The sequence below is a fragment of the Podarcis cretensis genome (genome assembly GCF_951804945.1).
Source record: "Podarcis cretensis genome assembly, chromosome: 8".
Classification (NCBI taxonomy): Eukaryota; Metazoa; Chordata; class Lepidosauria; order Squamata; family Lacertidae; genus Podarcis; species Podarcis cretensis.
In genome coordinates, this window is record NC_137177.1 from 51,703,501 (window position 1) to 51,730,226 (window position 26,726).

The following is a 26,726-nucleotide window of genomic DNA, read 5'->3' on the forward strand; positions in this document are numbered from 1 at the left end:
CAGAAACCAACACATTCTAGCTTAGGCCCCATTTGCCTTCTCCCTGCTGAGTTCCACAAGGGCTATTCTGAGAGTAAGGAGGAGGTAACTGACAGGCAGGGCTGCCCCCTGGGCTGATTGTAAGAAGGCAGATAGGCTGGCTGAGGTCCTGCTGAGGTTGGCGGAACAATGCCTCTTTTGCCCTGAAGGGCTGGCCTGCTCTACACTGACTCTTCCCAAAGGAGCCCAAAGCCTCCTGAATTCTGACACTTGAGGCATCAGAATATTGCCCATTGAGTGCTGGCTGGTGTTTTTTCCCCCGCTGGAACTCACCGGAATTCAGTTCCCGCACCTCTCCGGTGGGTGTCATTGCCATTACAAGTGTGATTTCATGGAGTTTCGACACCAGTTTTTTTAGAAAAATAGCAAGAGTCCTAGCAATTATGGTTTAATTTTTGTTTTTAATGACAAAGGTCATATTTGCACGACCACTGGGTTTTTTTGTTGATGTTGCGCTTGTAAAAAGCTCTGTTTGCGGTGAAACTGTCATTGGACCATCCTGTTGTAAGCACAGAGGCAAATATATTGGACTCCACACTTTAGGAAAGCTACTTTTGGAAAGGGTCACAGTGGCATGATTAGTAATTACTCCCTAAAACAGGACCATTGGAAGCGGTCTTCTACTGAGTCAGACACTTGGTCCCACTAGCTGATTATTGTTGACACTGACTGGCAGCAGCTCTCTAGGGTTTCATGCAAGTGTCTCTCAGAGCCCCACCTGGAGATGCCGGGGTTTGAACCTGGGACCTTCTGCATGCCAGGCATGTGCTCTACTCCTGAGCCACAGCCTTTTCCTATCCTGTTGTTGATACAGCTGTTTTAAGTGACTGCTTTATTTGGCACTTCTGTAACCTCCCGGAACGTTCTGCTGTGGATGGTGGGTTAGGATGGGCAGCCACAGTATGTTGAGCTTGTTGCCTTTTCACATGGAAAGTTCTAGTTCCTTCCAGCTTCCTCCTTATCTTTTAGGCAACGGAAGCCAATCTCTTATTGTGACCAGGCCGCCAGTCCTCCCTGCTTCCTTTCCCACAAGCGCGAGCCCAGACCTATGCCAAGAAACAGAATATTGTTGCCCAGCTCTTTCCTCTGCCAGGGCTTTGTCCCTCAAGTTGCTCGTCCAAGAATGTCCTCCAATTTCCCAGTGGACAAATTGGCTTGGCTGCTTTGGCTGTGAATGCCTTTTGGATTTGCCAAAGGTTTGGCTTGGAGTGCCTGTTTCAGCCTTGATGTGCCATTAAGCTCACTTGGCTCGTGGGCTGCCATTTCAAACAGCAGGAGGCGTGGAGGTTCTGGAGTCCTTGCTGGGTAATTTTGCCTCTACAGGATGTCTTCTTGTAGACATCCAAGATGCGGAGGTGGAACTGCAAGCCAGTAATCCTCGCCGTAACTCTTTTGTGTTTGAGCAGAGGGTGGAAAAGGAGAGCTTCATTGCATAAGTGCATCTAAACAAAAACAGGTGATGAGTATTAATAAATATAAATCTTTTATTCTTTGGTATGTTATTACATAATCGGTCGTGTGTCAGAGCAGGAGCCAAAAATAAAGAGCTCCAAATAACACTTAAATATGGAGATATTCTGCTGTCCAGAGTTAAAGTAAACACAAGGGGCTGGAGTAAACCCACTGAAATAAATGGACTTAAGACTAGTTGCCTCCATGAAATTCAGTGGGTTTATTCTGAACAAACCAGTGGGATGGATCCTAGTAGAATCATAGAACAGTAGAGTTGGAAGGGTCCTTGAGGGTCATCTATTCCAACCCCCTGCAATGCAGAAATATGCAGCTGCTCCATACGGTGATTGAACCTGCAACCTTGCCATTATCAGCACCATGCTCTAACCAACTGAGCTATCATTCTTAGCGATACACTGATTTCACTGGGCCTATTTTAAACATACCAAGGCCCCATTTGCACTACACATTTAAAGCAGTATGATTGCAATTTAACAGTCATGGCTTCTCCCAAAGTTCCTGGGAACTATAGTTTGTTAAGGTGCTGGGAGTTGTCAAGAGACCACGTATTCCGTTCCCAGAGCTACAGTTCCCAGAGTTCCCTAGGAAGGGAGACTGATCGTTAAACCACTCTGGGAACTGCAGCTCGGGGGGGGGGGATGTGGGGTTTCCCAACAACTCTCAGTGCTCCTAATGAACTCCAGTTCCCAGGATTCTTTGGGAGAAGCCATGACAGTTAATTTGCAAGTTTTTAAAGTGGCATGATATTGCTTTTAATGTATAGTGCAGACAGGGCCTGAGGCTGGATTCCATGCATCACATCCAATCCCCTCATTCCACAACTTGCCTAATGAGAAGGGCAGCTACCCAAATGCCTTGGACAGTGATCACGACTGGTCTGTAGACCAGGGTAGGGGACCTGCAGCCCCCCAGATGCTGTTGGCTCCTAAGACCCCCAGTCATCATGGCCAATAGTTATATAACACTGCCTCATGGGAAGTGATTCATAAATGAAATGATAAGAATGATGAGGATGTCCGTATCAGTGAGCAGGGCCTTCTTGGGCACACACTGGCACCAGCATCGGATGGGAATGCTTCTGCTCTCGCCTTTTTTCTCGTAGTGCCGTCTTCACAGTTGTCCTCCCTGGGTGGTGCACTTTGCATCCCTCTCCCCACTGTTGTTTCTTCTTCTTCTTCTTCTTCTTCTTCTTCTTCTTCTTCTTCTTCTTCTTCTTCTTCTTCTTCTAATGTGTGGGTTTTTCACACACTGCATTCCTTGAGATTGTGGTCTGTGTATTCAAAGAGTTGAGATCTTGTACCTGGCAGCAGCTCTGTGTGCTCAAAAGTGCTAATTTTTATGGCCGCTGATTTACGGCCCTATGAAATTGGCTTTTCGTCTTGGAAAAATAATGCATATGTGGTGTGGATCCTGGGATTAGCGCCGCTCGCTTTCCATCACCCGCTCCAGCATTCCGAAAGACCCACTCTGGAGGGGTGTCATCACAGCTGCTTCCTTCACAACTGTCTGGAAAAAAAGAAAAGAACCCCCCAAAAAAACATTGTGCTGAGAAAGCAAGACTTTTCGCAGATTCCAATTCTTTTGTTTCATCTCCGAAGGCAGAATCGTTATTCTCAATACGCTGTGAGTGAACTTGCTGTTAGGAGCTGCACTCTGCATGTGTGTTTTAAATATATATTTTTAATATCACAATTTTAATAGTACAAAAAAATCCCCTCCTCATCTTGCAGAGGGATACAAGGAGAGTCTAAAGTAAAACAAAAACCCACCAAAACCATTAATCTTGTCAGTACATCCCATCAGAAAGTATAACAATTAAAGACCACCATGTTCATAGCAGCCAGAAAGCTTTGTTTGCTACTGGGATATGTCTCTGTTTCACTTTTGGTTGCACAAACCTCAAAAGATCACCAATATGCTAATTAGACTCTTTATATTTTGTTCCTTTAGCCAAACGTAGGTTATTTGTTAATTCCTCCATCAAAGCAACTCATCAAGTCATCTTATACCAATTAGCTATTTTAGTGCCATTTAGGTCCTTCCAATATTGAGCAACAAACTAGCTGGGCAGCTGCAAGAATATAACCAAGTAGAGGTTTGAAATGGCAAACCCTGTTGTTGCTCTGAAAAACGCTTAATCTGGAGATTACAGTAGTTGCTGTCCAGTCATTTTAGTAATTTTTGCAAAGACCACAGTCCAAAACACCCAACACTTTTTGATGAGCCTGTCACATATAGGAGATGCTCCTTTTAAGAGATGTAACACTGGGAAAGGGTTGTCAACTTCAGCATTTTAAGGCTGAAACTGATAATCAGTTTCATTGGGCAGTTTTCTCTCAACACTATAGCTTTGGGAGAGCTATGAACCTCTTTAATACCTTTTTGCTGTTGCTTTATTTCCACCTTTCTTCTTCTGTTCTTGAACAATTTGGGGTATGTGTGTGCCTATTGAACTTTCTTTCTCCTTCCTAGAGCTTTCCTAGCCAATCAGAGATCACTTAGCAAACGTGAGAATGTCATGCTGTGATGTAGCTCATCAGATTTGGCTAAGTGAGGACATTCCTGATGGCAAAGGTGATTGAGAATGAATCTTCACCTAGGTGATTCCAGCCAATCACATCACCAATCCCTCCCCCCATCTCACGTGGCAAATGTTACGGCTACCAGCAGTTTTTGTCAAAGATTTTCCCATTTGACTTAACTCCCCCCCTCCACATTTTTTTCCTGAGAAGCACAGTTGAGGGAGAGGCTAGATGAAAGTTTATAGCTTTCTGACATTATTCAGTTCTTGGAAAGTGAAAAATATCCCAGGAAAGTGCCTTTTTCCAGGGGGCTGTTTTGGCAGGAAGGCTTTGTTCTGCAGTTAAAAGGTACTTACAGTAACTTACTGTGTGGGGAGGAGGAGGAGGGAACCCCTCAGTGCAAACCAATATGTAGAAAGAAATGCAAAGTGACAAATGATGTCAAAGGTTGCCTCTCACCAGCACGTGGCTTAATTTTGTGTGTGTCTACAGATGTGTCCAATTTAGTTTCACAAGCCTCTTTTGGGGAATCCAGATGGCCTTTGAACAGGGTGACTACAGACCTTATCCAGCCAGGGAGATGTGTCTGGACAGGTGCCTGGATGCAAAATATCCATTTTAAAATTCAGAGAGTTTTGTGACCAGCTCTTTCAACTTTTCACTGCTTTATCTATTGTCTACTGCTCAATTGAAAAGTGCAGTTCTGTATATCCCTCTCTACTTGTTCACTCCCTCTGGAACCTCAATAGTGGTGTGTTTTTGGAGGGGGGAGATATAGCTGAATGTTAGAGCATCCTTTTTGCATACAAAAGATTCCAGGTTCAGTCCTCAGCATCTTCAGACAGGACTGGGAAAGACACCTTCCTCTCGCCTGAAACCCCAGACAGCCACTGCCAGTGAGTGTAGACGATACTGAGCCTATGCAGTATAGAGCAATAAAATGTCTCAGCTTGAAGCAGCTTCCAGTGTTCCTATGAAATGTTCCTCACACAAGCTGCTGTTGAAATCTGAACAACTGCATCCAAATGGTTTAACCTTAAGGTTTTGCTTAAATGCTCTGCTCTTACACTTTCCTTTAAAACCCTGTTCAAATGTCAGCCTTGCAGCTGTGAAGTCTCCACAGGTAGCCAGTTCTCGTGCTTTGCCTACAGCAAGGGGTAAACCCTCTATTTTTGTTTTGTGAGTGAAAGATCTACTGTTTTTCCACTGTCCTCTTCCTCCAGGAGGGTCTTCTTATCCGAACAACACTAAAGGTGTCTGCAAATATTTTTTCTCCTCTCCAAGGGGGCTCTTTTTATCACTTCCTGATCCTGGCAGGTGGATTTGGTAAAGCTCTTACCGTTTAGGGCTGCCACATGTTAACAGTGCACTCCTTTGGTCCCCCTTCTGGTGTCCTTCTGCGTAATGGCTTTTCTTCTTACTCTTCTCAAAAAGGATAACAGCTCACTTAAAATTAAGCAGCTATTATTGCAGCATTCTTTTATGAACTCCTCTTTCAGTTTCTTCACTCACCATTGGGTTTCAAAGATGTGACTCACAGCCCTTCACCCAGAGAGTCACCGCATGAGACTCTCTGCCTTCAAATACATTTTGGGAGCATCTGTTGGCCCAGAATGTGGCTGCCAGGATGTCAGCTGGAGCTGGCAGATTAGAGGAATGTAACACCAGGAATTTAGGACAATGCCTTATACCAAGTCAGACCATTGGCTCACTTAGCTTAGTGTTGTCTACACTGACTGGCAGCAGGTATTCAGGACTTCAGGCTAGGGAGGTTTTCCAGCTCCACCTAGAGATACCAGGGTTGGAACTTGGGACCTTCTGCATGCAGAGCAGATGCATTGAGCTACAGCCTTCCCCAACCAAGTCATTGATCAATCTAGACTAGCGTTACCCTCTCTGACTGGCAGTGATTCTCTAGGACTCTCCTGCACTTTGAACCTTTTTGAACTGGAAATGCCAGGGACGTTCTGCCTGCAAAGCAGGTGCTCCATCCAGTGAGTTGTGGTCTTCCTGGAATAAATAGCACTGGTATCCAAATCATCTGCATTAGCTTCCAGTTTGTGGCAGACTAATTCCAAAGTTTTGAGTTTATTTATTTTGTTCCTAAATTTTTCTTCCACCCTTCCTCCCAATGGAGCCCAAAAGGTTAAAATGATACAATTAAAGGTGTTTTTTAAAATCACATTTTCAAAACATTTGAAAACCATCTCAAAACAGTTTATAACATCTAAAAAGATTTAAAGGCAATCCCATTCCCTCATAGTTGCTAATGTCCAGTGTCCTTCAGCTATCAAATGTTTTAAAATGTCTCCTGAAAGTCAGTAACAAGCAAGACAGACACACCCAACCAGTGGGTGCATTTCACAAATGGGGAGTCACCACTGAGAAGGCCACCAAACCAGGCAGCAGCCAGAAGGAGCACCTTTAATAATCCTTAAGTGGCCTGAGATCAGCTGATGTCCTCCTGTACTAATCATTGTGGTCTGTCTCTGGGATCTTCCCATGATCCCCTCCTGCCATTGGAAGTGCAGTTGGTGCAGGGAAAAGATAGTGTTGTGGGTCCTGGGGCTGCTCCAGGTTTTCTTTTATATCCGGCGGCTGCTAGGCAAGACCTAGCATGGACTTCTGGGGGCTGCTCTAGGCCTTGTGTTGCCTCTGGAGGCTGCCAGGCCTGGCACGGCCTTCCCAGGGCCACTTAGGAGACACATCACCTCGTGAGCAGGAAGCCAAAGACAGCAGGGATAAGGAGAGGGAAGGGGTGGAGAGCAGGAGAGCCAGGGAGGGGGAGAGCAACGGAGTTGCGGGTTGGTTGGGGGGGGGGGAATGCCCTGAATTTTCCTCACAAAATGTTGAGGGGTATGTCATTCTCATTTTTAATTTCAATTATTAAATATTTCAATACACCTTTTATACTATTAATACTATTCATTGTTAAAGCCCTCTGAGAATTGCCACTCTGTGAGGGGAATAAGGGCCTCCTAATGAGGCATCTAATCATAAGCCTGCATTTTTATTAAAGCTTATATGTTTAATCAGGGCTTGTATTTTAAAAATGAGCTTAAAGATCTTCAAATGTTTCATGCCAGGCAGAAGAGCAGCTGCCTAAGAACCTTGGCAATGTTTTTACTCCTAGACAAGGGGGCCCCCTGATTTATAGCAGAAAACAATTCTCAAAGTCGTAAAAAGGGAATTACAGGCTGAGAGCCAAGGTTACACTGACCGTACAAATTAAGGGTGGATAAATAGTAAAATGAGCCATATCTTCTTCCTAAGGTTAAAAAAGGTCAAGAGCAGTGAAAAAGCAACTGGTCTGGCTGGCAGAAAGAGAACATTTTTGGGAAGTCTTTTCTAAAGCTGTTTCTTTCTTAAACTAAGATCCTTTTAAGATTTCTTTTCCTTTTAAAAGGTTATTTATGTATTAAATATATTAGCTTAAATATATTTATGCAAAGGATTTAAGAAATGCTAGATTCTTATTTCATATAGTTGTAAGAGTTGTAACTATCCTGAAATTAAGTCAGCCACCAGCCAACCTCCTGCCAGACAGGAGACGCCATCGAGCACTCCTGATATATGGTTGTCAGGCCTTTTGTTTAGAAACCTTCAAATGAAGGAGATCTCTCAATGTTGATGTGAACTCAAAATCCTTGACATATGTTTAAGATAAAAATTCAAGATTAACCATCTGTTTTGGAAGGCAATAGGGCAAGGAGGGCAAGAGGTGAGCTGGTAATTAAGATTCCTTGTTGAGACACATGTAAGATATATTACTACTTATTTGTCATTTATAGATAGCTCTTTGTGTCCCATAAAAGGGCAAAAGGAAATGGGTGTATCTTTTGTGATTGGTTCTAGCAAACAACCAATAGGAATTTCAACCAGGCTGATTGGACAGAGGCAGCCACAGGAGGAGCAAGGGGGCTGGATTAAGGAAATATAAGTGCTGGCCAGAATGGCAGGAGGCCAGGCCAGAGCTTGGTAACCATATACCACTGTGCCTCATATTTATTTGTCTGACAAATAAATTATTATTTTAATTTTCTATATTGCTGCGTTGAATATTTCATTCCAGCTAAGTGTTAACCACAAGCAGGGTGCTACACTAACATAGGGTTGCCGTATTTCAAAATGTAAAAACCAGGACACCCCGAAATTGATGAGCTTTTTTTTAGACAACCCCAAGTTGTTAGGCCAAAAAACATAACTGACTTGCCTAAGATCCAGGACAAAGCGCCACCTTTTGGAACCCCCTCCCCCCCAAACGTCAATTCTGCCTTCAAAATCCTGGTAATGTCCAGGAAAATCTGAACATATTGCAGCTGTATCCTAACAGTGCTTGACCCCCTTAACCAACTACAGGGGGAAGCCATGGCTATTTAAAATGGTTCCACAGTGCTTAAAATGTGTGGTGTGAATGTGGATTCTCTCACTCTCACTCTCTCTGTACATAGATAAAGATATTCTCAACCAAAAGTCACCACTTTTGCTGTAAAAGCTTTCCAGCCTCAGGAAATGTGGCTTTGATTGTGACAGTCCTCACTCACTGGCACCTCTTTTTCCCCCTCTTCAGCTGCCTGAGGCAGCCATTTTGTGCTGGCAGCCATGACATTTTTATGCTACCTATCAATGACCATTTTGATATGCGGTTTTATTTTGATGCATTTGTTTTATGCTTTGGAGACAGTAGGATAGCTAAAAACATCATAAATAGAGCCATTAGTCAAAGACCTAGTGTGGTGTAGTGGTTCGAATGCTGGACTAGGACCTGGGGGACCAGGGTTTAATCCCCACAGCCATGAAGCTCACTGGGGCCAGTCACTGCCTCTTATCCACCTCACAGGTTTGTTGTGGGGATGGGAACTATGTGCACCACCTTGAGCTGTGTCCTGGAGCTAGAATATACATGTAGCTAGAATATACATGTAGACATATTCAGTTATTCTTTTTATTGCACTTTGTATACAAGGAAACAATTTGGATAGCCACAGGCAGCCTTTCTGGCCTGCATCCTGCCCCACACCCACTCAGAGCAAACACTGAGCAGGCATTCAGTGCTTCTTGCCCTATGCAATTGTACTCTGCAAACAAATTATTCTGTGACATTAGCTTGATATTCTCAAATCCAGTAAGTGTTGAGTGAAAGCTGAATCGGCATAGGAAGCAGGTAAAATGATTATATTGTGGAGCTAATGCTCGGCCTATTTAACGTCTTGTTCTCAAAAGGAGATGGCTGCCATGTTGATTATCGGAAAGACTCACTCTAATGGAGTCTGTGCAATAAAAGGAAAAATAAGATGAAAACCAGGCGGGATTCAGTACATGTGATTGAATCCTGGCCTTTTTGTGATCAGAGTTCCTTTGTTGCTGATGAAGCAGGATTGGTGAATAGCCAACCCTGATGGATGAACCAGCTAAGGTATCATTAGGCACTTCATTCAGTCCAAGCTCAGCCTTCCCTCCTTTCAAGAGGGAAGAGAGCATCCTCTTTGTTGATGAGCACAATTTGAACATTTGATACTTTAAACTCACTTTTCTTTGCTGATGAGCTATTTATACCAGAGCAAAATCAATGGAAAGGGAGGGTCCCTGCTTTGGTGCAGTGCCAAGATTGCGGTCGGGGGGGGGGGCTGAAGTTTAAGTTAGGTTTTACTCATTTCTTAATTTCAAGCATTTGGTATTGTAGCAGTGGAGTTTTCCCTATTGTTTGTAAGTGGACCCACACCCTGAGTTGCTTATTATTTGGGTTTGGGATTCATTAGCTAATAGCACCATGATTGCAATCTCAGAGCCTCTGGAAAAAATACTTGGGAACAGAAAGAAATGAATCATTTAAAATAAAAAGAATAAATCTAGATACAAATAGCAAAAGAGCAGGGTCAAACCACTTGGAATCAGATGTGGATGTTTAATTATCCACTTTTGCATGGCAGATTCTTCTGTTGCTCAGTTGTTTCAAATGAACCTGCTGAAGACTGCCTGCTCTTCATTATTTCATGTCTCTTTTTCTCTTGGGGGGGACAAAAAACCAAACACTTCCAAATATATAATCCCAAGAATTTTCAAAGCAGTTTAGAACAAATATATAGAATCATAGAGCTGGAAGTGACCCTGAGGATCATCTAGTCCAAACCTCTGCAAGGCAGAAATATGCAGCTAGCTGTCCCGTATGGGGATCAAACATGCAACCTTGGCGTTATCTGCACCTACACCTGTAACCCGCTTTGAGGTGTTGTTGTTGTTGTTGTTGTTGTTGTTGTTGCTGCTGCTGCTGTTGTTGTTAATCAAACTATAAATTTTATTAAATAAGACAAACAAATTAATAAAACAGCATTTTCCCTTAAAAAACCTCTCTAAAACAATAAAAGTAGTAGCTAAGCAGTAAATAGCAGATATAAAATATTAGTTGCATTTAATATATGATTTTTATTGTGCCCTTCCCAGAAATCCCAATATAAGAAGTGACCAGTAAATTATTTTAATATACTGTATAAAGTTCACAGGAAAAGCATAAAATGCACATCAGATTATGCACTTTAAAAGCCTGAGCAATTTTGCCATCAAGGTGTGGTTGGTTTCACCTGTGCTGCTCTACCCTCCGGCCCTTGAAGCCTTCAGAAGGGAGTTGTTTAATGGATACTTTGACTTGGTCTGTTGGTAAGCTGTATGCTTACTTAAACGTTTATGTGGGTTAAATGAACTGTTCGTGGTTGATTTTTAGTTTCCCCCCAGAATTATGTTCCTGTGATATTATATGTCTTAGTATGTATTGTTATTGTATTACTGGAATAGATACTAGATACTAGAAACTGCTTCTGGGTTTTGTTTGTAGGGCAGCAGATTGTACTATAAGTACAAAGCTAAGGGATTTCAGCAAATGAGGGGAGAAGTTCTGCAACTGAGAGGTGCAGTTTGGTCCCAGTACATTTTGAACTGTGGTGGTTTATTTATAATGGGGAAATCTCTTTATCCTTTCTTTGCTTTGGTGTGTGGGTTTATCATCACTTTATAATAATCACAGCATAATAATAAGCATTTCAGAATACCATCTAATGCTTTCTCCTTCGTACTCAAAATTTTCAGAAATATAATACATGAGTTATATTTTTCTGAAAATATAGATTCCCAAAACCAATTCCAGCAATAAATTCCATCTTGCAGCTCAGTGATGGATATAATTTTCTGATTTTGGAGAGCGGGGTGTAACATTCATTTTGAAGATAAATATTGGTAGCTATTCAGATATCCCCCCCCCCATGTTTAATGCTTTTTAAAAATCGTATTCACATAGAAGTCCCTCTATACATGTATTTTGTTTTATGTTTTCTATTCAAGGTTGGTTCTGGAAGCAGCAGGGATGATTCCTCCTCAACAAAACCACTTCTTCAAGAATCCTGAACTAGGCATGCCCTCATTATGAGGAAAAGTAAGCCACATTTTTTCTCTCTTACCTGTGCTATACGGAAGGGAATATACTCTACCTTACTCTCACATAATTATGTATACCGAGATGAAACCTCTAAAAGCTTTCAATTTTCTGCTTTTGCTCTTGCCCTCTGATGAGTAAAATCTTGTTCGTTTTAAAAGAATTGTATAAAACAACCTGGCTTTTAGTTTTTCTGAGTTGATCTAATCTTGGTGCCTGAATGCCGCTGTACCTAAGTGGAAGGAGAGTTCTCAGTGATGCTGTTATTAAGCTGAAGGGAAAACATTATTTCCACAAGATTGCGTGCAAATGTTACATGCACCTCATTCTCTCAGCAGTTAGGGAACAAAGGGGGCTTGGTGCATACCTTGGCTTTGCTTTTGTTGGAAGGAAGGTCGCTAGAAGCTTGTCTTTGTGATGTGTGGTTTTATTTGCTATTATATACAGGCAGAACGTAAGAGAGAAGGTTCATAGTATTAACACTCCCCAGCAGATCTTGGCTTCCCCCCAGTCAATTAGGCATAGCTTTGGGTTCTCACAGAGAACAAAATCCAACCCTCATTGTGCTTTCTAGCCCCCACTGACAAAACTGTGTGGTCAGTTCCACTTTTCTCTTACAGTCACTGACTTCTGCAGCCGGAGGAGAGGAGAGGACTTCTCCTCTGCAACTTACCTTCTAGAAATCTCTCCAGCTATTTAGTTCCTACACAACACTTTTGCCCAAGCTTAACATAACAAAGCCAACATTTAGCAAACTTGGCTAGGTCCATTAACATAACAAAGTGACTGCTTTGACCTACTTTAGCAGTTTCTATTACTTTACAGAAATCCCATCTTACAGATATACAATTTCAGGCTTGGAGGGAACCCCAAAGATGACATCTAGAGGAAGCCCTCAAAGTTACAAGGTTGAAGCATTAGCAGGACTGTCCTATAAAAGTGTAAAAACCAATGGCCCATCTAGTCCAGCATCCTCTTCTCACAGTGGCCAGCCAGGTGCCTATAGGAAACCTGCAAGCAGGACCTGAACACAAGAGTGCTCTCCTCTCCTGCGGTTTCCAGCAACTGATATTCAGAAGCATTGATGCTTCCAATAGTAGAGGGCAGGGAACATAGCTGTGGTAGCTAGTAGCTATTGAAAGCAATGCCATCCAGGAATTTATCTAATCCTCTTTTAAAGCCGTCAGAGTTGGTGGCCATCACTGCCTCCTATGGGATCCAGTTTCATAGTTTAACGATGCTCCGCATGAAGTACTTCCTTTTATCTGTCCCAAACTTTCCAACATTCAGCTTCATTGCATGTCTACCCCTTCTAGTATATCATGAGAGAGGGATGCATTTTCCATAAGCCTGAAAGATTTTTGCTGGATCCACACATGCAATTAAAAATTGTTCATGTGCAACAAGTCATGCAAGCTGGAGCAGATCACACGAGCTTCTGATTCTGCACCATTTTCTGAATGGCTTGGAATCTGATCTATGGCTTGATGGGATGGGAAGCTGCTGGATGTGGTTTTGAAGGAAGAGCAGTGTGGCAGCAACTTATAAATTCATTGCAATGTGCCCTACTGAGAGAGAGAGAGAGAGAGAGAGAGAGAGAGAGAGAGAAACATCTGTTGCAGGCATACCATCATTTTCCACTATAAGCCTGTAATGTTTCATGGCTTCCCCCTTGAGGATGGACTCGTGACTTCTCAGAGCTCCATTCATTTCCCAGCTGCTCTCTATCCTCACACACTGAACATGTGTAAGAAGAAAAAGCTTCCCCTTCCCCCTCTAAGAGATCCTGAATTTCTGACATGCTTGCGATGCTTTCTCAGCCCTTGGAATCCCAGCCTCTGGTCCATCCCTGCTTGCATTAATGGCCCACAGCTGCATCACATTCACAAGTGACCGCAACACTCCTGGGAGAAGGGAGAGGTTTTGGCTATGCCACTGATGGAGGCTCAAGTGTTCCCCTTGCTCATGTGAGATGCGCCATGTCCCTGGCTGGCTGTTTATGGCCCTGGATGTTATTTACAACTTGGAGAGGCAAAATTATTCTTTGAGAAAGGAGCCAACATTTTAAAAGTGTCTTGAGTGAAGCCACTTCCCTGGAGAGGGGGAGAGAGAGCCAGCACACGACGTGTTTGTCACAGTCTCCCATCCTTGGGTGAAACCAAAGCAACACAAAGGCCCCATATTGGCACCAAGACAGTGGTTGAATTGTTTCCAAATAGTACTCACTGTTTGTTTCATCGTTGTTTGTGTTTATTATCCAGCTCGCTCCGGAAGCTTTCAGTGGCAGAAATAATTGTGAAAGGTGGAATTAATGTGCATGGCGAGGTTAGGATGCCAGAGAGACTACTGGCATTTGACCCCCACTCAGAGTATATAGATTAAAAAGGCCTGCAACATTTAATCCATGGATCAGTGAGATTAGATGGTTAAAATGAAAATCTTGTTGACTTAGCTGAAATCTTCAGAATCTGTCAATCTTCTGTTTCATCAGTGTCCTTTGTGAGGTTGATGGGCAAAATGCTGTTTTTGAAACAATCGTGCTTCTTTGTTTGCTTTTTCTCAAATCACTAAATCTTACTCAATTATTTTGGGACTTGCAAGAAATGGATGGTGGCACTTGCCCTTTCCTTGGCAACCCAGTGTGACTTTGGAAGACAGAACTGTTGCATTCTTCTGAGGATGCTTCTTTGTGCATGGTTTTTGGTGTGTGTGTGTGTGTGTGTGTGTGTGTGTGTGCGCGCGCTCATGCACACGAACCAGAGGTGCCATGTTCACTTCCACTTCCAATAATACCAGTGTTGGATCAGTGCCCCAGTCCATAGACACCCATAGCTGCCTGCCTGCACATGCACCCAAGGGAAGACAGGATAGACATTTCATAAAAAGTTAGAGGAGGATCTGCACCTGTGGAACAGTTGCCTGGCATTGGATCAACAGATGCCCAAGAGACAATACTTTTAGAAAGGGTTCCAAGGGCGGGAGGGAAAATCTGTCAGTTTGAGTGTCTCTCAGTTTCTCATTGTCCCAATCTTAAATTCAGTTCTCCACATTTCCACAGAAAATCGTGATATTATTATTATTAAAAAAACCTCTTGAAACTTTTCCAGCATTTAAGTAATAATTAAGAAAAAACAACAAATGCACCAAGCAACATCAGCAGGAAAATATAGTAGCAAGGAGCTATATACCACACACACACACACAGTAAGAGAGAGAGAGAGAGAAGACTGAGCAGCCAAAGGTTCTGATCCATATCAGATTCTGTTGCTCTGATGAGGTGAGAGCCCAGGCGGAAGGCAAAGCTGTGAGTTGGAGTTGACCTGAAGCCAAGGGACACCCAAAAATACCGAAGGTGGTAGTCCAGAGGCCAGTGGCTAAGTTTCAGAACCATGGCTAGTGATTCTGCAGCAAAGGCAAGAAGTTTGGGACACAATCCTTCCTTGTTCGAGCCCCCAGTTTATAAAGTTGTACAATCTTACCTCTCTTGCAGTTTGTCGGCAAATTGCGTGCCAGTTTGTGGGTACCAGCCACAAAGCCCAATCTGGGGTTGGATTTGGCCACGTAAAAGTGTCCTGGGCACTTAGCCACGTGTGGTGTGGAAATGGCATCTCAGCCGCCAATTAATATCACCCTGTACTTCCATCATTGGTTGGAAATCATTTATATCCATCTGTTCCTGCGTTTGGTCTTGGAAGAAAGAGAATAATATAAAATATATAATTCTGTGGGCCTCTTCCCCCCTCCCCCGGCCCCAGCCATTAAATGTAAACAGATGCTTGAGACATCCTTATGATATATACACATGGTGGAATAACAACTCTGTGGTAATCACTTTAAAGCGGTGGCCAGGGAGATATGAATCTTCCGGTGGATGTGGAATGCAGTGCTGAACTTCTTATTTGTAATCTTGGAAGGGAACATGACATTCACGGGCCGCTTAAGGACAGCGGACGTCCATGGTATGTCCTTACTGACATGCAAAGTTTTATGGGGCTGAAAATTGGTTCAGGCTAATTATCCTGGATCGATCTCTGCCAACGATGCAGTGGGACACAGGGTGGGGGGCATTTAAGCTGAGACGAAGCTCTGCTCTTAGGGATTTAGTCTGAAGTTTTCTGCTGGCTTTCGGGGCTAAAAAGCAGCAGCTCAGAATGGCATCATACAGTGATATATATAAAACCCACATATATGTATATATTCAAACAGCAGCATAGATATTGCAGTCTAGGCCAGAGAATGACTCTCGGTATAACAATGGAAAAAACCAACAAGAGTTTTGGGAACTCCAGCCCGGCATCATCAATTAAAAGCAGATCAGAACAAAAAGATGTTTAAGGCCCCTTGAAACTCATATAATAAGAGAGCCAAATGTGCATCCAAGTGGTAAGCAGTTCCACAAGGATGGGCCTGTGCCACTGAAAAACAACAACAACTGTCAGGATTCAGCCTGGCTCAGATTTGGGACATGGGGTCTCCTTGGAGAAGGAACAGCAGAAGACTCTAGGTGATCTCCACACTTCCAGTGGTTGTTCCTCCCCATCACTCCCAGAAGGGCTACAGGCACTGGCGGAATTTCAGCAGCACCCTGTGTGACGCTAAAATCTGGCACCCCCCCACCTCTTGTGCTCCGTTCAACAGCGTTGTTGTGGTGTTGTCTGCAGTGTGCTGCCCAGTGCTACCCTAACAGGGTATAGATGAGATGGCAAAATAGGCAGGACCCAGGAAAGGGCGAAGTCTCCATCCCATATATCATCTCTGAGTCTGATTAGCTTCACTGCTATAGCAACAGTTAATTTAGAGCTCTGCCTTCCTGAGCAGGGGAAATGGAAAAAGGCCCCGTTGTTTCAGCATGCCTCAAAAAATCCAATGTTCTTTCTACACTGTTTTCAATGTATTTTGGAATTCTTTGCTTCTGAAATCTATGCAGTCAAACTGGGGTTAGATACGAGCAAATTATATAAATGTATACTATGTCTCTTAGAGACACCAGGACCTGAACCTTCTGCATGAAAAACACATGCTCTACCGCTGGGCTTGATAGTCTCCCCTTTTAAAATGGGTCTAAAAGAAGAAACTGAAGAGTAAATGAATGCTCCATACAGAAAGCAGAGCAGATCCTGGGCAAGGGCTGTAGCTCAGTGGAAGAGTATCAGCTCTGCATGCAAAGTCCCAGGTTCAGACCCCAACGGTATCTCCAGCTAGGGCTGCAGATCAACCCTGTCTGAAACCCTGGAGATCTACTGCTAGTCAGCGTAGATGGTGCTGAGCTAGATGGATCCATGACATTCTGTCAAGCTTCCTGTGTTCCTAATCTTCAGCAATGTGTAATTAGGGTGTGTGTGTGTCTGGTGGTTCAGGAGCTGGGATGTGACAAGACTGTCCTTATTTTTATCTATTGGAGAAGATCATATCCTCACTGGCCGTCCTTTCCCTTTCCTTGGCCTCCTGCGTCATGTTGCTTTTGTAATAAAACAAAACAAACTATTCCAAACCCACAAAATATCACATAATGTAAGCATGTAAATTGAGCAGATTTAATCTGATTTTATATACCAGGCGGATACTCACATAATTTATTTGGAGGGCTGGATGTCAGTACAAGATATGGGGTTCCTTGGGAGGGAGAGAGGGGAAAGTTACACATCCATTAAAATATTTTTATATGTTATATGCTCTTAATTTCTGCACATCCGCAAAATGTCAGCTGAGGACAAATCTGACACTGCTCGGGGGAGACACCTGTTTTTCTCAGTCTTTCCCTTTCTCCTGCCATTCATGTAGCACTTCTGCGTCAGCCTTGAATCTGACCCAAGGCACTTTGGTTAAGGTTCAAATAATCCCTGAAGCGTTTGGCTCCTTTTCCAAAGTATAGTCAAATCTTGGAACTTTTCTTTAAAAAAAAAATAATAAAAAAAGGCACCCACCCCAAAGCGACATTTTCAGTGTCCTGGATGGATCCTTTTGCCTCTGAATTCTGGATTTTCAGCATTCACTAGCAAAGAACCTGCAATGCTGGCCTGTAATTGCTGAGTGCCAAGTTTGTTACACGGAGACTAATGATTAAACACTGAGAAAAACTGATAAAAGTGGTGAGATAAGGGCGATTTGGCTTTTCAGATGGAAATGCCTTTGGGGAGGCTGGCTGTTTGAAGTGGAGGATAATCATCTAAGACACGAGACTGTGGGAGCTGTTGGCTGTTTTGCTCTGGATCACGTCTAATGACTTGGGGCTAGCCAAGCACAGGAGAGGAGTGGGCTGTTTGGATTATGGGTAACTGAAGCACTTTCTCTCTCTAACTCTCTCCTACTGAGCTAAAGTACACTGCCCTCTGGTGTAAGTACGAATGGTGATGTTTTGTGCAATCTAGTATTTTTCTTCTACTCTGCTGATTAAGATAACCACTTTGGAGGAAAATGGGTCTCCTCTTCATTTAATTGTTGAATAGAAAATTGGGTTTTGTTTTTTTCTATTCACAAGCCCAGTCTCACCCGCCAAAATCCCACCTTCTGCCCACCTGGCGAGCTCTACACAGTCAGTCTCCTTCCTATCTCTCGGTCTTAGGGGTCCTGCTATAGAGCTAGTAATTTTTATTGTATTGCTTATATTTATTGTTTTAGACTGCCCATCCTTTGGGGTTGAATTCCTCACTTTAATTCTATGTACATCAGAGACACCATATGAATAAATGCTAATGCTAATGCTAATGCTAATAATAATAATAATAGCAACTTGTCAAAGGCACCACAACCTTGTACTCTCAGACCCAGATCTTGGTGGGTGGGTGCATTAAAAAGTGTCCTGACTCTCACTCTCAGACACAGTTTTCAGCCTGAGATTCCTGGAGGCTTTACTCCAAAGTCAGCACACAGTTAAGGTGTAGATGAAGATGCAGGTTACACACAGTCATTACATCAGATGCAGACCTCTAAGATGCACGGCGAGGTACAAGCTAAGACACCTCAACCCCTGACATGCCCCATTTGTTCTCTTTGTGAAGAGCAGAGTGGGCACCGTCATTTGCACATTTGGTTCTTGTTCCAAGCAAGTGGACACTCCTGGGAGTAGGCTGGGTCTGCCAGTGGAACCTCAGAGATGGGACTTGGGTCTCCTTGACCAGCAAACCTAACTTACTTTGTGGCAGTAGGGATGGGTGAATCAGTTCATTTCGGTTTCTTTGCTTCTCATTTGTACAATCTTAAATTCAGTTCTCTACATTTCAGCAGGAATTTGTGATTTTTTTTTTAAAAAAACCCTCTTGAAAAACCATCAACATTTTAGTACAAATTTCTCCTAATACTCACATTTTTGCAAAGCAGTACAATCCCAAATACAATGTAGTTTTGTGTGTTATTTCCCCCAATGTAATCCATTTTAATGCACACTTTACACTGACATGGTCCAAAGGAAAGCAGAGCAATACATTTGGCACCAGCTTGGCTGCAGGAGTTGACGGAAGGAGGCATGCAAGGCACCATCCAACCATCTTAGGTACTCTCCAGTGGCACAAAAAAATCTGGCTGTTAAACAGAAGGTTGGTTGCTCAAGCCTACCCAGCAACTGCTGTGGGCAGGATTCCTACATTGCTGGGGGTTGGACTAGATGACCCTTGGGTTCCCTTCCAACTCTACAATTCTATGATTCTAGGGTTTACTCCTTAGCTGTCTCTTCTCTCAAATATGTGCCGCAAGGCTGTGAGTACAGATTTTTTCTTGGGACTTCCTGGTGCACATCTCCCCAGGGGTTTTGCTAGGTACTCAAAGCACGCAGTGGGCAGGGTGACAGGCCCATAACACCAGTTTGCATATATGTATAGCAAATTAAGACTGTGAGTGGCTGTGAGAGGAGTCTCACCAGTGCTGCACTTTGCAGGGTATATTGCAAACTGAAAAGTTTGGAACCCATTCAGCAGGAATACTGTTGGAATCAGCAGAACCATAGAGTCAGAAGGGACCCAAAGAGTCATATTGTCCAACCCTCTGCAATGCAACCGCTGTCCCAACCGTTTCTTTGGTCTTTCTTTCCTTTCCTTTTAAATCAATCAGAAAAGCCAACCTGGAGGTTTTCCAGTGAAAAGAGTATAAAAACTATTTGAGAGGGAGCGAGAGAGAGAGGGGGGGGGAGAGAGAGAGAGAGAGAGAGAGAGAGATGCTACTAGTAAATTTTGGAAAGATCTAATGGAAGGCATCACAAATGACAACAAAGAATTATTTTTTCGGAAATTTGCAGTGCCAGGGTTTAGGCAAAGGAAAGCAGTGATGGAGGGACAAAGTCAATGTCAAAATTGTTCTTATGTTTTGAAAATATGGCTTTGTTCAAGAGGCTCCAACAATGCCTATTGCGGCGAGGACAACTTTTGAGATGTTATCGTATTGGCCGCTGGTTAGCAAAGCAGAAGCAAAGTGCCTTTTCGAGAGACTGCTCCCCAAGGCCATCCACTCTTCCCCAAAGCCCTGCAGAAGCATGCTATACCATTCTGATTTATGACTAGTGACACACAAATGTACAGAACTGCTGAACTTTTCAGGACCCTCAGAAATGCAGACTTGGTGTGCTTTTTTATTCTTTAAGGAATGCTGATGTGCGCATGAATTGGTAATATCATAGTGGACTTTGGCTGGTCTTGATATGAACGTCCTCCTAGTTCTATGTGTTTTGGGCCAGAAGAACTCTGAGACCACCGGGTCTCAGCTATGCTCTTGGTTACACCTCGGTGCAATGTACAGATGACTCACTTGTGAGCTGGGTGGGCTCCCTCCTTTGCAATCAGAATTGAGAATAATAATTCAAGGATGGAGAATTGGAAGGGGTTGGTGAGAATATCCTTGTTTGGGGAGAAGGAGGGCCAACTTTGGCTGTTCCGGAAGGGGAGATGGACAAGCCCTTTAGTTTTTGGAATGGGGTTTTCAGAGGCTGTAGTAGATTGGCTTATGTCCATTGTGTTTCAGGGATGCTTAAAAAAACCAAGCTCAAGTAAACATGCAGCCAATAAAGTGCTCAGGCATTATTTCCCTGAACAGAAAGAAGATAAAAGAGAAAAAATATTATTATTACCGGTAATCAGTGCAATACAATTTGAGCTGACTGTTGCTCAAGCTGAGATTGATCTCATTGGTTCTTGGTGTTGAGGTTTCTTTTGTATGGGTAGACTTGGTATCAGCATTACACAGTGAGGTATTTCTGCACTGTGTGCCACTTTCCTGGATATTTATAAGTCAATTCCACTCCATTTTTGCATTAATTTGCATGTTTTAACCCCCATCCTTATTTAAACATGCATATCTAGATATGCATTTTATCTCAGTGTATACATTTCTAAAATAGCACATTTTGAGTATGTTTCCTGAGCCAAGAACTGTATTGCAAAATTCCGAGAAGTGCAAAATCTATGGGGTAATTACATTCTGATCCAGAAGGTGCAGTTAGCACAGAATGCTGCAGAATAGTTGCTGACAGGTGTGAGATTCTGTCAGCATATATTACCCCTTTTCAGAGATCTGCATCAGCTGCTGATTTGTTACCGGGCCAAGTTCAGTGTGTTAGTAAATAAATCCCTTAACAGCTTGGAATCAGTTTTCTTGAAGGATTGCATTTATCCCATATATGCCCACTTGACTGCTTTGATCTGTGGCAGTATTACAATTGACCCATCATGTTCATTTCACACTTATAAGGATCTCTTAGTGTGGCAGCTCCTACACTTTGGAACTCCCTTCCTACTGACATTAGACAAGTACGTTCGCTGTTGTCTTTCCAACGCTTACTAAAAAATGTATGTATTTAGGCAAGCCTACCCAGCCATATAACGCAGACATATATTAACTTATATTGAATATTCTTGTAGATTTTTTCTTTTTTATAAACTTATTTTCAATGTTGATTTTTAAAATTGACAATTTAATATTATTTGTAAATTGCTTAGAGGTTTTATTGACAGTTAAACAGTATTAACATTTTAACCAACCAAACAAAATACATAGTATTAGTCCAAAAGATGTGAATTAGGCCAGTTCATTTCAAGTGTGGGTCAGTTCGCATTCTCCCCCATCGTTAGGTGGGAGCCATTTGTTTAAAAAGTCAAATACTTAATATGTAGCTAGAAAATAGTGAAATGACTGAAAACCCCCTCATCAGTCTTGAGTTTCCTTGTTAGGTTTGTCTTCTTTTCTGTTTGTACAATGGCTACATTATTTTATTAAAATATTCCTTCAAATGAATAATGTGAATATATTTTGAAAATCTAAAACACTTTTAAAAAGACAATTAAAACACAGTTTAGACATTGAGCTGATATTGTGTATTTTCTGCCTCTTTTTGGACAACATTGAGTAACACCAGATTTGCAGTTATTTAGATAAATGTAATCATCAAGACAGGATCCTTCAACTCAGATAAAAATCTTTTTAACAAATGAGCACATGCTGGATATTTAGAGGGTGTTGCTGGTTACCAAAACTTTTTAACTGCTGGAAAAAACACACACCTGTCTTTTTGCAAATTAGACTAAATTGAATTTTATTTCCATTCATGTGAGGGCTTACTTACTAGTAAATTGCATTACTTTCTCTTGCTCAAAGGCTTATTTGAGGCCTGTTGGATTTCAGCTTGGAAAATGAGCTGCAAATTACGTAAGTTCAGGGGTTGGGGGTTCGAGACGGCAAGCTGAACGCATCCAAACGGTGGTTTGTAAACACAGTTTAGAGTTTAACAAGAGTTTAATTCCAGACTGTATACATTTCTAACATCTGTGCAATTGGAACCAGACATGGGTGCTTTATTAATAGAGATCTATAGGGAGAGCTTTGTAAAAGAAAAAAAAAATTCCATAGCTAATTTGCTTGTTTTCAAATGTGGGTTTGGGGCCTCTTTTTGTTTTGGAATAAATTTCCTCATTGGACTCCAAAATTTCTCTTTAATAATGCAAGGGAAGAACTGATCTTGAAAATAGAACATCTCAGGGCACCAAGCCATTGAATTCAATATAAGATTATGGAAAGACCCCAAAGCTAGCTAGGCAAGCTCCTCTGAAGCTTTCTGGGCTGTTGAATCTCACTTCAGCACTAGCGATGGGATAAGATGGCACCTGAGGACAGGAAGTGTCAGGAGTGTATGGCAGCCCCGGTGGGATACACAGCTAGCTGTCTTCCAAAAGAGGGGAACGGATGGGGGGACCCCAGAGGATGGCGGCGGCGGCGGCGGCGGGGGGGGGGGGTGTTGTCTGCCACTGCTGTCCCCACAGTTCTTGCTGCTTGAAGCTGTTGCCGCACTGCAAATCTGCAGTTTTGACTAATGTACTATTTTTGTAAGCAATTTCTCCTGATATTTTTGTGGATATATTACTTTTTAGGCACACATTACTCTAATATGCATATTTTCATTGTTTGGAGAACTGCATTGCAAAATTTTGGATAAGTGTGAATTTCATAGGAGGGCTGTGTTTCAGTTCTCGTATTGTTTTGGAAAGTGTGAATGTAATAGATACAGCATTGGGCACAGCACTCAACCGTGCATGTTTCCTGCTCACTATGCATGGTCCCCTTTGCCTTTTCTCCAGCCCCAATGTAGAATCCAGCCATTTGTCAGTATGGAAATTGGTTTTAAATGCATCTAACGCAGGGACAGTGTTGGCAGAGAAGAGCGTGTTGGAAAACTGGGCACCTTGAAACTTTATTATATGCAAAGGGAAGCCATATGCGGAGTGTGAAATGAAATCCTCTGAACCAGTAACTAGCGATTACGATTTATGTGACTGGGTGTTAAATGAGAGGATTGTTCCTTTCAGCATCATCAAACCAGTGTTGTTTCTGGTTTCAGCTTGCTTGGACTAAACAATGCTTTGGAAATGTGAGTCTCTTTCAATTCTGTTATCAGGCTCCAAAAGAGCAGGGGCTGGTGATATCCAAATTCAGGACACGAGACTAGCCATCTTCAACTTAGAGGTCTCTTACTTAGCATCATGCCTCCGATTGTGGGCAGCATCTCATGACTTAGAAGATTCTGTGGTCTGAGGAGAAGGAGTGTAGATCAGTGACAGACTGTCCCCGGTTCGATACCTGACATCTCTACATTTTTTTAAAAAGGACCAGGGAGCAGGTGGTGGGGAAAGGCCTCTTTCTTCCTGTGACCCTGGGAAGAGGCTGCCAGTCAGAATAGACAATGCTGGTGTACAAGAACAACTTAAAGCTGCTCCTTAGACTCCCAGAGTAAATAATAAGGTGTGACTAGTGACCAGTATTTGTCATATTCATTAAAAGCCTGTTAACGTCTTCTTCTCTGTTTTAGCATTCTCAGATTCTGTATTTCAAAACCCTCACTCAGGTCCCCAGGCTCTGAGCTTGCATGGAGATTTGGAAAGTCTGAAGATCTCAAACACCTGGATTTTGAAAGTGATATTTGGGTTCTATGAGCCTATTGCCAATTTTGGGGATTGACTTTCGTTCTTGATAAACCTCAGTGCTTGTGGTCAAGTCTTTGGGAGAAGATCCTGCTAGCAAGGGAAGTCTGCCCCCCATCATAGGCTTTGTGTGAGATATAACTGCTTGGCCCCACTTGCTCTGAGGACCTCAATGGGCTTCTGCCTGGTAGGTGGAAGGCAAAGGGCAACACCAAGGAAGAGGGCAGGAAATGCCACCTAAACAATCCTGGCACCATATGGGCACCATTATATTTCTATTCTTCTTACCACACTTGAATGGGATTTTGTATTCTGAGAATCTTTTGTAAGCGGTCCCTATTTATCTACTTGCACCCGGAGGTGCTTTCGAACTGCTAGGTTGGCAGGCGCTGGGACCGAGCAGCGGGAGCGCACCCCGCCGCAGGTTCGAATCCCTGCGGCGGGGTGCGCTCCCGCTGCTCGGTCCCAGCGCCTGCCAACCTAGCAGTTCGAAAGCACCTCCGGGTGCAAGTAGATAAATAGGGACCACTTACCAGCGGGAAGGTAAACGGCGTTTCCGTGTGCGGCTCTGGCTCGCCAGAGCAGCGATGTCACGCTGGCCACGTGACCCGGAAGTGTCTCCGGACAGCGCTGGCCCCTGGCCTCTTAAGTGAGATGGGCGCACAACCCCAGAGTCTGTCAAGACTGGCCCGTATGGGCAGGGGTACCTTTACCTTTTTATGAGAAGCTCAAGGGAAAGAAATACTCAGAAGCAATAGTTTGTGAAACAAGGTATTTCTATTCCTCAAAACACTGTGTAATCCCAGGACACAGGCACAGAACAGCAGTAACCCATCATGCTGACAAAGAACACAAACTCTGTGATCTTCTAGTCCTTGCATGGTCTCTCTTTGCACATTGGCACCACTATGTGTCATCATAGTGACACATCCAACACAGTGGAAGATCTCCATGCAGGCGTTCTCTCCCTGTGCTCCCATTCTGAAGCGCCTCCTTTCTCTAAGTTGGTTTTCCATTCCTCTTCTCCCACAGTTAACAAGTGTGCTTACGGAATCCATGAGTTCATTGGAATCCTGTTCTTAGATCCATTTCCAGGAAGTCTTCCCCCCCACAATGCACCAGGCTGTCTCCATTACCCTCTGGAACGAACAGCGTTAGTGGATGCTGCGAGGTTTAGCCCTGTAGGCGAAGGTGGTTTGGTGTACGTGTTTTGCAAAGGGGGCAGGGGTCGGGAATTAAGCCATACAGAAATGTAGTCAGCTGCTTTGGCCTCTGCATTCTGCTGTTTATCCCCAGACTGCCTCATGGTTTGAGTAACCACCAACAGTCACAATCGCAGCGCACACAAAAGCTGTCTGAGAACAGCCCACCAAGAAAACATCTGGAAGCAGCAGTGAGCAAATCACATGCTTTCCACCACCAGGGCTTGAAACTTAGAACCACAAGACATGTGAGTGGACAGCCAGCCAGGAGTTGGGTTTCTTTGTTTTTTGAATACAGATTTGGGGAGATATCTATGTGTGTGTGATTTGCCATCCCTCTGCAGCCAGTAAGAAGGGGGTGTTGTTTGGCTTTTCCTGGTGGCTGGAAACAAGAGGTGAAGCTTGGAAAGCATCCTGACTACTACCTTTGGTCAAAAATCTCAGACTCTTGGCCTGGGAAACCCCCAAAGCCTTATTGATAAAACTGACACATGGTCTCACATTAGCTCCAAGTGCAGGATACAGAGTTCTCTATCCACTTTCTGCATGCCATGCATAATTTTTATAAACTTCTACCAGAACCCAATTAAATACAGAACCAAGCCTCAGAGGATTGTGAGCTCGTAATTTAAGGGGCCTGAATCACAAGATCATCTATGAACTCGTATATGTGCTCTGGAGTACTGGTGGTTATGGAAATCGTCCTCATGCTGCTGGCATGAATGGTACATTGTTCCAAGAATGGGTGGTTCCCGGTATAAGATGTGAAAGTGCTCTTCATCCATGTTTGTCCAAGTGCGGTCAATCACCTGAAGCATTTTCTTGTTGTGGTTCAGGGTGGCCCTCTTTATAGGAGAGGGGAGCAGAGAGCCATGATATGAGTATGTCAGCAGCCTGGGAAAGTGGGGCTTCAGATTTCCTGGATGGCTTTCACCGGTCCTTGCTGTGGACCGTGTAACAGCCAATGCTGTAGATCTGATGAGCACTGCATTTTGCTCCAAAACAGAGCAGCTTCTGAAGTGTCTCACTGTCACTCTGGAAAACTGGATCCCTGCTTAAGTGAAGCAATACAAAAGCAGCCGACTGTAATATTTTTTGCTTGTTAAAGTTACGGAGTTTCCACTTTGGGGGCTGGCAAGGAAATCTCTGAGAATCTCAGGGCCTGGAGTGTGCGCCTCTGCCCCTTTCCAAAAGAAACCTCAGTATGCGCCAGTTCTCATTATTTATAATGTTCAAAGCGTCCGAGCCTTTTAAAAAAGGTATTATTGAGAGAGCTGGGCTTAACAAATAGATCATTTTCATGGGATTAAGCTGTTCGAAGCAGAGCAGGGTCCCTTTGCACAGAGAGAATGTGTCCCATTGCCTGGATTACATGCTGAAGCTTACTGGAAACTTCCTGGCTTAAAAAGAAAAATGCAAAGGAGTTTATAATTTTCAAGAAAATAATATCCAGATATCTAACCTCAAGCCACAGTGGAGAAAAATTCTGACTGAACTCTTTGATTCACCACCTGATTATATTTAGTCATTGAGTATTGTGTGGGTTTTTTAAATCAAGGGTTTTTTTTTTGCAGATAGCTGGGAAGAATTTGGGATGACCTATAAAATGGGATTAGGATTAACAAACAGGACCAGCAATAAAAATGTTGCCATATGAAGTGCTCCTGTCCAGGGT

General features: G+C 43.2%; 1 protein-coding gene across 6 annotated transcripts in view; it reads left to right on the plus strand.

Annotated features, from left to right (window-relative positions):
- The window catches only part of ZNF469 (zinc finger protein 469), a 281,476-nt gene that overhangs the window by 29,438 nt on the left and 225,312 nt on the right, over positions 1–26,726 (plus strand). For 4 of the 6 annotated variants that reach the window (XM_079988670.1, XM_079988668.1, XM_079988673.1 and 1 more), the window contains exon 2: positions 11,367–11,457. The gene's annotated coding sequence lies outside the window, so the exon portion shown is untranslated. Of the gene's footprint in view, positions 1–6,804; positions 6,891–8,856; positions 8,875–11,366; positions 11,458–26,726 lie in introns of those variants that run through there. The other 2 variants (XM_079988669.1, XM_079988672.1) reach the window with 2 other exon arrangements.